The 13704-nt window shown below is 21.6% G+C and overlaps 1 protein-coding gene across 4 annotated transcripts in view; it reads left to right on the top strand.

Moving 5' to 3' along the window:
* The window catches only part of LOC145297675 (uncharacterized), a 1369001-nt gene that overhangs the window by 1129034 nt on the left and 226263 nt on the right, over nt 1-13704 (top strand). The gene's annotated exons all lie outside the window — the stretch shown is intronic.

Below are 13704 nucleotides of genomic sequence, written 5' to 3'. Positions count from 1 at the left end.
TATATTTAAGTCTAGACTTTGATCTTTATATTTATGCCTAGACTTTGATCTTTATATTTAAGTCTAGATTTTGATCTTTATATTTAAGTCTAGACTTTGATCTTTATATTTAAGTCTAGACTTTGATCTTTATATTTATATCTAGACTTTGATCTTTATATTTAAGTCTAGACTTTGATCTTTATATTTATGCCTAGACTTTGATCTTTATATTTAAGTCTAGACTTTGATCTTTATATTTGTATCTAGACTTTGATCTTTATATTTAAGTCTAGACTTTGATCTTTATATTTAAGTCTAGACTTTGATCTTTATATTTAAGTCTAGACTTTGATCTTTATATTTAAGTCTAGACTTTGATCTTTATATTTAAGTCTAGACTTTGATCTTTATATTTATATCTAGATTTTGATCTTTATATTTAAGTCTAGACTTTGATCTTTATATTTCAGTCTAGACTTAAATTTTTATATTTATACTTAGACTTTGATCTTTATATTTATATCTAGACTTTGATCTTTATATTTAAGTCAAGATTTTTATCTTTATATTTACGTCTAGACTTTGATCTTTATATTTAAGTCTAGACTTTGATCTTTATATTTAAGTCTAGACTTGATCTTTATATTTATATCTAGATTTTGATCTTTATATTTAAGTCTAGACTTTGATCTTTATATTTAAGTCTAGACTTTGATCTTTATATTTATATCTAGACTTTGATCTTTATATTTAAGTCTAGACTTTGATCTTTATATTTAAGTCTAGACTTTGATCTTTATATTTATATCTAGACTTTGATCTTTATATTGATGCCTAGACTTTGATCTTTATATTTATATCTAGACTTTGATCTTTATATTTAAGTCTAGACTTTGATCTTTATATTTAAGTCTAGACTTTGATCTTTATATTTAAGTCTAGACTTTGATCTTTATATTTAAGTCTGGACTTTGATCTTTATATTTATATCTAGACTCTGATCTTTATATTTAAGTCTAGACTTTGATCTTTATATTTATGCCTAGACTTTGATCTTTATATTTAAGTCTAGACTTTGATCTTTATATTTAAGTCTAGACTTTGATCTTTATATTTAAGTCTAGACTTTGATCTTTATATTTATGCCTAGACTTTGATCTTTATATTTAAGTCTAGACTTTGATCTTTATATTTCAGTCTAGACTTAAATTTTTATATTTATACTTAGACTTTGATCTTTATATTTATATCAAGACTTTGATCTTTATATTTAAGTCTAGATTTTGATCTTTATATTTAAGTCTAGACTTTGATCTTTATATTTAAGTCTAGACTTTGATCTTTATATTTAAGTCTAGACTTTGATCTTTATATTAAAGTCTAGACTTTGATCTTTATATTTATATCTAGACTTTGATCTTTATATTTATATCTAGACTTTGATCTTTATATTTAAGTCTAGATTTTGATCTTTATATTTAAGTCTAGACTTTGATCTTTATATTTATATCTAGACTTTGATCTTTATATTTATATCTAGACTTTGATCTTTATATTTATATCTAGATTTTGATCTTTATATTTAAGTCTAGATTTTGATCTTTATATTTAAGTCTAGATTTTGATCTTTATATTTAAGTCTAGATTTTGATCTTTATATTTATATCTAAACTTTGATCTTTATATTTAAGTCTAGATTTTGATCTTTATATTTAAGTCTAGACTTTGATATTTATATTTATATCTAGACTTTGATCTTTATATTTAAGTCTAGATTTTGATCTTTATATTTAAGTCTAGACTTTGATCTTTATATTAAAGTCTAGACTTTGATCTTTATATTAAAGTCTAGACTTTGATCTTTATATTTAAGTCTAGACTTTGATCTTTATATTTAAGTCTAGACTTTGATCTTTATATTAAAGTCTAGACTTTGATCTTTATATTTATATCTAGACTTTGATCTTTATATTTAAGTCTAGACTTTGATCTTTATATTTAAGTCTGGACTTTGATCTTTGTATTTATATCTAGACTCTGATCTTTATATTTAAGTCTAGACTTTGATCTTTATATTTATGCCTAGACTTTGATCTTTATATTTAAGTCTAGATTTTGATCTTTATATTTAAGTCTAGACTTTGATCTTTATATTTAAGTCTAGACTTTGATCTTTATATTTATATCTAGATTTTGATCTTTATATTTAAGTCTAGACTTTGATCTTTATATTTCAGTCTAGACTTAAATTTTTATATTTATACTTAGACTTTGATCTTTATATTTATATCAAGACTTTGATCTTTATATTTAAGTCTAGATTTTGATCTTTATATTTAAGTCTAGACTTTGATCTTTATATTTAAGTCTAGACTTTGATCTTTATATTTAAGTCTAGACTTTGATCTTTATATTTATATCTAGACTTTGATCTTTATATTTATATCTAGACTTTGATCTTTATATTTAAGTCTAGATTTTGATCTTTATATTTAAGTCTAGACTTTGATCTTTATATTTAAGTCTAGATTTTGATCTTTATATTTATATCTAGACTTTGATCTTTATATTTAAGTCTAGATTTTGATCTTTATATTTAAGTCTAGACTTTGATCTTTATATTTATATCTAGACTTTGATCTTTATATTTATATCTAGACTTTGATCTTTATATTTATATCTAGATTTTGATCTTTATATTTCAGTCTAGATTTTGATCTTTATATTTAAGTCTAGATTTTGATCTTTATATTTAAGTCTAGATTTTGATCTTTATATTTATATCTAAACTTTGATCTTTATATTTAAGTCTAGATTTTGATCTTTATATTTAAGTCTAGACTTTGATCTTTATATTTATATCTAGACTTTGATCTTTATATTTAAGTCTAGACTTTGATCTTTATATGTAAGTCTAGACTTTGATCTTTATATTTAAGTCTAGACTTTGATCTTTATATTTAAGTCTAGGCTTTGATCTTTATATTTAAGTCTAGACTTTGATCTTTATATTTAAGTCTAGACTTTGATCTTTATATTTAAGTCTAGACTTTGATCTTTATATTTATATCTAGACTTTGATTTTTATATTTAAGTCTAGACTTTGATCTTTATATTTAAGTCTAGACTTTGATCTTTATATTTAAGTTTAGACTTTGATCTTTATATTAAAGTCTAGACTTTGATCTTTATATTTATATCTAGACTTTGATCTTTATATTTAAGTCTAGATTTTGATCTTTATATTTAAGTCTAGACTTTGATCTTTATATTTAAGTCTAGACTTTGATCTTTATATTTATATCTAGATTTTGATCTTTATATTTAAGTCTAGACTTTGATCTTTATATTTCAGTCTAGACTTAAATTTTTATATTTATACTTAGACTTTGATCTTTATATTTATATCTAGACTTTGATCTTTATATTCAAGTCTAGACTTTTATCTTTATATTTATATCTAGACTTTGATCTTTATATTTAAGTCTAGACTTTGATCTTTATATTTAAGTCTAGACTTTGATCTTTATATTTAAGTCTAGACTTTGATCTTTATATTTATATCTAGACTTTGATCTTTATATTTAAGTCTAGACTTTGATCTTTATATTTATGCCTAGACTTTGATCTTTATATTTGTATCTAGACTTTGATCTTTATATTTAAGTCTAGACTTTGATCTTTATATTTAAGTCTAGACTTTGATCTTTATATTTAAGTCTAGACTTTGATCTTTATATTTAAGTCTGGACTTTGATCTTTATATTTAAGTCTAGACTTTGATCTTTATATTTATATCTAGATTTTGATCTTTATATTTAAGTCTAGACTTTGATCTTTATATTTCAGTCTAGACTTAAATTTTTATATTTATACTTAGACTTTGATCTTTATATTTATATCTAGACTTTGATCTTTATATTAAAGTCTAGACTTTGATCTTTATATTTATATCTAGACTTTGATCTTTATATTTAAGTCTAGACTTTGATCTTTATATTTAAGTCTAGACTTTGATCTTTATATTTAAGTCTAGACTTTGATCTTTATATTTAAGTCTAGACTTTGATCTTTATATTTAAGTCTAGGCTTTGATCTTTATATTTAAGTCTAGACTTTGATCTTTATATTTAAGTCTAGACTTTGATCTTTATATTTAAGTCTAGACTTTGATCTTTATATTTATATCTAGACTTTGATTTTTATATTTAAGTCTAGACTTTGATCTTTATATTTAAGTCTAGACTTTGATCTTTATATTTAAGTTTAGACTTTGATCTTTATATTAAAGTCTAGACTTTGATCTTTATATTTATATCTAGACTTTGATCTTTATATTTAAGTCTAGATTTTGATCTTTATATTTAAGTCTAGACTTTGATCTTTATATTTAAGTCTAGACTTTGATCTTTATATTTATATCTAGATTTTGATCTTTATATTTAAGTCTAGACTTTGATCTTTATATTTCAGTCTAGACTTAAATTTTTATATTTATACTTAGACTTTGATCTTTATATTTATATCTAGACTTTGATCTTTATATTCAAGTCTAGACTTTTATCTTTATATTTATATCTAGACTTTGATCTTTATATTTAAGTCTAGACTTTGATCTTTATATTTAAGTCTAGACTTTGATCTTTATATTTAAGTCTAGACTTTGATCTTTATATTTATATCTAGACTTTGATCTTTATATTTAAGTCTAGACTTTGATCTTTATATTTATGCCTAGACTTTGATCTTTATATTTGTATCTAGACTTTGATCTTTATATTTAAGTCTAGACTTTGATCTTTATATTTAAGTCTAGACTTTGATCTTTATATTTAAGTCTAGACTTTGATCTTTATATTTAAGTCTGGACTTTGATCTTTATATTTAAGTCTAGACTTTGATCTTTATATTTATATCTAGATTTTGATCTTTATATTTAAGTCTAGACTTTGATCTTTATATTTCAGTCTAGACTTAAATTTTTATATTTATACTTAGACTTTGATCTTTATATTTATATCTAGACTTTGATCTTTATATTAAAGTCTAGACTTTGATCTTTATATTTATATCTAGACTTTGATCTTTATATTTAAGTCTAGACTTTGATCTTTATATTTAAGTCTAGACTTTGATCTTTATATGTAAGTCTAGACTTTGATCTTTATATTTAAGTCTAGACTTTGATCTTTATATTTAAGTCTAGGCTTTGATCTTTATATTTAAGTCTAGACTTTGATCTTTATATTTAAGTCTAGACTTTGATCTTTATATTTAAGTCTAGACTTTGATCTTTATATTTATATCTAGACTTTGATTTTTATATTTAAGTCTTGACTTTGATCTTTATATTTAAGTCTAGACTTTGATCTTTATATTTAAGTCTAGACTTTAATCTTTATATTTATATCTAGACTTTGATCTTTATATTTAAGTCTAGACTTTGATCTTTATATTTGTATCTAGACTTTGATCTTTATATTTAAGTCTAGATTTTGATCTTTATATTTAAGTCTAGACTTTGATCTTTATATTAAAGTCTAGACTTTGATCTTTATATTTAAGTCTAGACTTTGATCTTATATTCATATCTAGACTTTGATCTTAATATTTAAGTCTAGACTTTTATCTTTATATTTATGCCTAGACTTTGATCTTTATATTTATATCTAGACTTTGATCTTTATATTTAAGTCTAGACTTTGATCTTTATATTTAAGTCTAGACTTTGATTTTTATATTTAAGTCTAGACTTTGATCTTTATATTTCAGTCTAGACTTAAATTTTTATATTTATACTTAGACTTTGATCTTTATATTTATATCTAGACTTTGATCTTTATATTCAAGTCTAGACTTTTATCTTTATATTTATATCTAGACTTTTATCTTTATATTTAAGTCTAGACTTTGATCTTTATATTTAAGTCTAGACTTTGATCTTTATATTTATATCTAGACTTTGATCTTTATATTTAAGTCTAGACTTTGATCTTTATATTTATGCCTAGACTTTGATCTTTATATTTAAGTCTAGACTTTGATCTTTATATTTGTATCTAGACTTTGATCTTTATATTTAAGTCTAGACTTTGATCTTTATATTTAAGTCTAGACTTTGATCTTTATAGTTAAGTCTAGACTTTGATCTTTATATTTAAGTCTAGACTTTGATCTTTATATTTAAGTCTAGACTTTGATCTTTATATTTATATCTAGATTTTGATCTTTATATTTAAGTCTAGACTTTGATCTTTATATTTCAGTCTAGACTTAAATTTTTATATTTATACTTAGACTTTGATCTTTATATTTATATCTAGACTTTGATCTTTATATTAAAGTCTAGACTTTTATCTTTATATTTATATCTAGACTTTGATCTTTATATTTAAGTCTAGACTTTGATCTTTATATTTAAGTCTAGACTTTGATCTTTATATGTAAGTCTAGACTTTGATCTTTATATTTAAGTCTAGACTTTGATCTTTATATTTATATCTAGACTTTGATCTTTATATTTTAGTCTAGACTTTGATCTTTATATTTATATCTAGACTTTGATCTTTATATTTAAGTCTAGACTTTGATCTTTATATTTAAGTCTAGGCTTTGATCTTTATATTTAAGTCTAGACTTTGATCTTTATATTTAAGTCTAGACTTTGATCTTTATATTTAAGTCTAGACTTTGATCTTTATATTTATATCTAGACTTTGATTTTTATATTTAAGTCTAGACTTGTATCTTTATATTTAAGTCTAGACTTTGATATTTATATTTATATCTAGACTTTGATCTTTATATTTAAGTCTAGACTTTGATCTGTATATTTATATCTAGACTTTGATCTTTATATTTAAGTCTAGACTTTGATCTTTATATTTATATCTAGACTTTGATCTTTATATTTAAGTCTAGACTTTGATCTGTATATTTATATCTAGACTTTGATCTTTATATTTAAGTCTAGACTTTGATCTTTATATTTAAATCTAGACTTTGATCTTAATATTTAAGTCTAGACTTTTATCTTTATATTTATATCTAGATTTTGATCTTTATATTTAAGTCTAGACTTTGATCTTTATATTTCAGTCTAGACTTTAATTTTTATATTTATACTTAGACTTTGATCTTTATATTTATATGTAGACTTTGATCTTTATATTTAAGTCTAGACTTTGATCTTTATATTTATATCTAGACTTTGATCTTTATATTTAAGTCTAGACTTTGATCTTTATATTTAAGTCTAGACTTTGATCTTTATATTTATATCTAGACTTTGATCTTTATATTTAAGTCTAGACTTTGATTTTTATATTTAAGCCTAGACTTTGATCTTTATATTTAAGTCTAGACATTGATCTTTATATTTAAGTCTAGACTTTGATCTTTATATTTATATCTAGACTTTGATCTTTATATTCAAGTCTAGATTTTGATCTTTATATTTAAGTCTAGACTTTGATCTTTATATTTAAGTCTAGACTTTGATCTTTATATTTAAGTCTAGACTTTGATCTTTATATTTAAGTCTAGACTTTGATCTTATATTTATATCTAGACTTTGATCTTTATATTTAAGTCTAGACTTTGATCTTTATATTATGCCTAGACTGTGATATTTATATTTATATCTAGACTTTGATCTTTATATTTAAGTCTAGACTTTGATATTTATATTTATATCTAGACTTTGATCTTTATATTTAAGTCTAGACTTTGATCTGTATATTTATATCTAGACTTTGATCTTTATATTTAAGTCTAGACTTTGATCTTTATATTTATATCTAGACTTTGATCTTTATATTTAAGTCTAGACTTTGATCTGTATATTTATATCTAGACTTTGATCTTTATATTTAAGTCTAGACTTTGATCTTTATATTTAAATCTCGACTTTGATCTTTATATTTAAGTCTAGACTTTTATCTTTATATTTATACCTAGATTTTTATCTTTATATTTAAGTCTAGACTTTGATCTTTATATTTCAGTCTAGACTTAAATTTTTATATTTATACTTAGACTTTGATCTTTATATTTATATCTAGACTTTGATCTTTATATTTAAGTCTAGACTTTGATCTTTATATTTATATCTAGACTTTGATCTTTATATTAAAGTCTAGTCTTTGATCTTTATATTTAAGTCTAGACTTTGATCTTTATATTTAAGTCTAGACTTTGATCTTTATATTTATATCTAGACTTTGATCTTTATATTTATATCTAGACTTTGATCTTTATATTTAAGTCTAGACTTTGATCTTTATATTTAAGTTTAGACTTTGATCTTTATATTTAAGTCTAGACTTTGATCTTTATATTTATATCTAGACTTTGATCTTTATATTTAAGTCTAGACTTTGATTTTTATATTTATGCCTAGACTTTGATCTTTATATTTATATCTAGACTCTGATCTTTATATTTAAGTCTAGACTTTGATCTTTATATTTATATCTAGACTTTGATCTTTATATTTAAGTCTAGACTTTGATCTTATATTTATATCTAGACTTTGATCTTTATATTTAAGTCTAGACTTTGATCTTTATATTATGCCTAGACTGTGATATTTATATTTATATCTAGACTTTGATCTTTATATTTAAGTCTAGACTTTGATCTTTATATTTAAGTCTAGACTTTGATCTTTATATTTAAGTCTAGACTTTGATCTTTATATTTAAGTCTAGACTTTGATCTTTATATTTAAGTCTAGACTTTGATCTTTATATTTAAGTCTAGACTTTGATCTTTATATTTTAGTCTAGACTTTGATCTTTATATTTATATCTAAACTTTGATCTGTATATTTAAGTCTAGACTTTGATCTTTATATTTATGTCTAGACTTTGATCTTTATATTTAAGTCTAGACTTTGATCTTTATATTTAAGTCCAGGCTTTTATCTTTATATTTTAGTCTAGACTTTGATCTTTATATTTAAGTCTAGACTTTGATCTTTATATTTAAGTCTAGACTTTGATCTTTATATTTAATTCTAGACTTTGATCTTTATATTTATATCTAGATTTTGATCTTTATATTTAAGTCTAGACTTTGATCTTTATATTTCAGTCTAGACTTAAATTTTTATATTTATACTTAGACTTTGATCTTTATATTTATATCTAGACTTTGATCTTCATATTTAAGTCTAGATTTTGATCTTTATATTTAAGTCTAGACTTTGATCTTTATATTTAAGTCTAGACTTTGATCTTTATATTTAAGTCTAGACTTTGATCTTTATATTAAAGTCTAGATTTTGATCTTTATATTTATATCTAGACTTTGATCTTTATATTTATATCTAGACTTTGATCTTTATATTTAAGTCTAGATTTTGATCTTTATATTTAAGTCTAGACTTTGATCTTTATATTTAAGTCTAGACTTTGATCTTTATATTTATATCTAGACTTTGATCTTTATATTTAAGTCTAGACTTTGATCTTTATATTTAAGTCTAGACTTTGATCTTTATATTTAAGTCTAGACTTTGATCTTTATATTTAAGTCTGGACTTTGATCTTTATATTTATATCTAGACTCTGATCTTTATATTTAAGTCTAGACTTTGATCTTTATATTTATGCCTAGACTTTGATCTTTATATTTACGTCTAGACTTTGATCTTTATATTAAAGTCTAGACTTTGATCTTTATATTTAAGTCTAGACTTTGATCTTTATATTTATGCCTAGACTTTGATCTTTATATTTAAGTCTAGACTTTGATCTTTATATTTCAGTCTAGACTTAAATTTTTATATTTATACTTAGACTTTGATCTTTATATTTATATCAAGACTTTGATCTTTATATTTAAGTCTAGATTTTGATCTTTATTTTTAAGTCTAGACTTTGATCTTTATATTTAAGTCTAGACTTTGATCTTTATATTTAAGTCTAGACTTTGATCTTTATATTAAAGTCTAGACTTTGATCTTTATATTTATATCTAGACTTTGATCTTTATATTTATATCTAGACTTTGATCTTAATATTTAAGTCTAGATTTTGATCTTTATATTTAAGTCTAGACTTTGATCTTTATATTTAAGTCTAGATTTTGATCTTTATATTTATATCTAGACTTTTATCTTTATATTTAAGTCTAGATTTTGATCTTTATATTTAAGTCTAGACTTTGATCTTTATATTTATATCTAGACTTTGATCTTTATATTTATATCTAGACTTTGATCTTTATATTTATATCTAGATTTTGATCTTTATATTTAAGTCTAGATTTTGATCTTTATATTTAAGTCTAGATTTTGATCTTTATATTTAAGTCTAGATTTTGATCTTTATATTTATATCTAAACTTTGATCTTTATATTTAAGTCTAGATTTTGATCTTTATATTTAAGTCTAGACTTTGATCTTTATATTTATATCTAGACTTTGATCTTTATATTTAAGTCTAGATTTTGATCTTTATATTTAAGTCTAGACTTTGATCTTTATATTAAAGTCTAGACTTTGATCTTTATATTTAAGTCTAGGCTTTGATCTTTATATTTAAGTCTAGACTTTGATCTTTATATTTAAGTCTAGACTTTGATCTTTATATTAAAGTCTAGACTTTGATCTTTATATTTATATCTAGACTTTGATCTTTATATTTATATCTAGACTTTGATCTTTATATTTAAGTCTAGACTTTGATCTTTATATTTAAGTTTAGACTTTGATCTTTATATTAAAGTCTAGACTTTGATCTTTATATTTATATCTAGACTTTGATCTTTATATTTAAGTCTAGATTTTTATCTTTATATTTAAGTCTAGACTTTGATCTTTATATTTAAGTCTAGACTTTGATCTTTATATTTATATCTAGATTTTGATCTTTATATTTAAGTCTAGACTTTGATCTTTATATTTCAGTCTAGACTTAAATTTTTATATTTATACTTAGACTTTGATCTTTATATTTATATCTAGACTTTGATCTTTATATTCAAGTCTAGACTTTTATCTTTATATTTATATCTAGACTTTGATCTTTATATTTAAGTCTAGACTTTGATCTTTATATTTAAGTCTAGACTTTGATCTTTATATTAAAGTCTAGACTTTGATCTTTATATTTATATCTAGACTTTGATCTTTATATTTAAGTCTAGATTTTGATCTTTATATTTAAGTCTAGACTTTGATCTTTATATTTATATCTAGACTTTGATCTTTATATTTATATCTAGACTTTGATCTTTATATTAAAGTTTAGACTTTGATCTTTATATTTATATCTAGACTTTGATCTTTATATTTTAGTCTAGACTTTGATCTTTATATTTAAGTCTAGACTTTGATCTTTATATGTAAGTCTAGACTTTGATCTTTATATTTAAGTCTAGACTTTGATCTTTATATTTAAGTCTGGGCTTTGATCTTTATATTTAAGTCTAGACTTTGATCTTTATATTTAAGTCTAGACTTTGATCTTTATATTTAAGTCTAGACTTTGATCTTTATATTTATATCTAGACTTTGATTTTTATATTAAAGTCTAGACTTTGATCTTTATATTTAAGTCTAGACTTTGATCTTTATATTTAAGTCTAGACTTTAATCTTTATATTTATATCTAGACTTTGATCTTTATATTTAAGTCTAGACTTTGATCTTTATATTTGTATCTAGACTTTGATCTTTATATTTAAGTCTAGATTTTGATCTTTATATTTAAGTCTAGACTTTGATCTTTATATTAAAGTCTAGACTGTGATCTTTATATTTAAGTCTAGACTTTGATCTTATATTCATATCTAGACTTTGATCTTTATATTAAAGTCTAGACTTTGATCTTTATATTTATGCCTAGACTTTGATCTTTATATTTATATCTAGACTTTGATCTTTATATTTAAGTCTAGACTTTGATCTTTATATTTAAGTGTAGACTTTGATTTTTATATTTAAGTCTAGACTTTGATCTTTATATTTCAGTCTAGACTTAAATTTTTATATTTATACTTAGACTTTGATCTTTATATTTATATCTAGACTTTGATCTTTATATTCAAGTCTAGACTTTTATCTTTATATTTATATCTAGACTTTGATCTTTATATTTAAGTCTAGACTTTGATCTTTATATTTAAGTCTAGACTTTGATCTTTATATTTAAGTCTAGACTTTGATCTTTATATTTATATCTAGACTTTGATCTTTATATTTAAGTCTAGACTTTGATCTTTATATTTATGCCTAGACTTTGATCTTTATATTTAAGTCTAGACTTTGATCTTTATATTTGTATCTAGACTTTTATCTTTATATTTAAGTCTAGACTTTGATCTTTATATTTAAGTCTAGACTTTGATCTTTATAGTTAAGTCTAGACTTTGATCTTTATATTTAAGTCTAGACTTTGATCTTAATATTTAAGTCTAGACTTTGATCTTAATATTTATATCTAGATTTTTATCTTTATATTTAAGTCTAGACTTTGATCTTTATATTTCAGTCTAGACTAAAATTTTTATATTTATAAATATAAAGATCAAAGTCTAAGTATAAATATAAAAATTTTAGTCTAGACTGAAATATAAAGATCAAAGTCTAGACTTAAATATAAAGATAAAAATCTAGATATAAATATTAAGATCAAAGTCTAGACTTAAATATAATAGACTTTGATCTTTATATTTATATCTAGACTTTGATCTTTATATTAAAGTCTAGACTTTGATCTTTATATTTATATCTAGACTTTGATCTTTATATTTAAGTCTAGACTTTGATCTTTATATTTAAGTCTAGACTTTGATCTTTATATGTAAGTCTAGACTTTGATCTTTATATTTAAGTCTAGACTTTGATATTTATATTTATATCTAGACTTTGATCTTTATATTTAAGTCTAGACTTTGATCTGTATATTTATATCTAGACTTTGATCTTTATATTTAAGTCCAGACTTTGATCTTTATATTTATATCTAGACTTTGATCTTTATATTTAAGTCTAGACTTTGATCTGTATATTTATATCTAGACTTTGATCTTTATATTTAAGTCTAGACTTTGATCTTTATATTTAAATCTAGACTTTGATCTTTATATTTAAGTCTAGACTTTGATCTTTATATTTATATCTAGATTTTGATCTTTATATTTAAGTCTAGACTTTGATCTTTATATTTCAGTCTAGACTTTAATTTTTATATTTATACTTAGACTTTGATCTTTATATTTATATGTAGACTTTGATCTTTATATTTAAGTCTAGACTTTGATCTTTATATTTATATCTAGACTTTGATCTTTATATTTAAGTCTAGACTTTGATCTTTATATTTAAGTCTAGACTTTGATCTTTATATTTAAGTCTAGACTTTGATCTTTATATTTATATCTAGACTTTGATCTTTATATTTATATCTAGACTTTGATCTTTATATAAAAGTCTAGACTTTGATCTTTATATTTAAGTTTAGACTTTGATCTTTATATTTAAGTCTAGACTTTGATCTTTATATTTATATCTAGACTTTGATCTTTATATTTAAGTCTAGACTTTGATTTTTATATTTATGCCTAGACTTTGATCTTTATATTTAAGTCTAGACATTGATCTTTATATTTAAGTCTAGACTTTGATCTTTATATTTATATCTAGACTTTGATCTTTATATTCAAGTCTAGATTTTGATCTTTATATTTAAGTCTAGACTTTGATCTTTATA

The sequence above is a fragment of the Euprymna scolopes genome, chromosome 18 (assembly GCF_053919585.1).
Source record: "Euprymna scolopes isolate OS-2025 chromosome 18, ASM5391958v1, whole genome shotgun sequence".
NCBI lineage: Eukaryota > Metazoa > Mollusca > Cephalopoda > Sepiida > Sepiolidae > Euprymna > Euprymna scolopes.
This window is presented reverse-complemented; position numbering and strand designations above follow the sequence as displayed.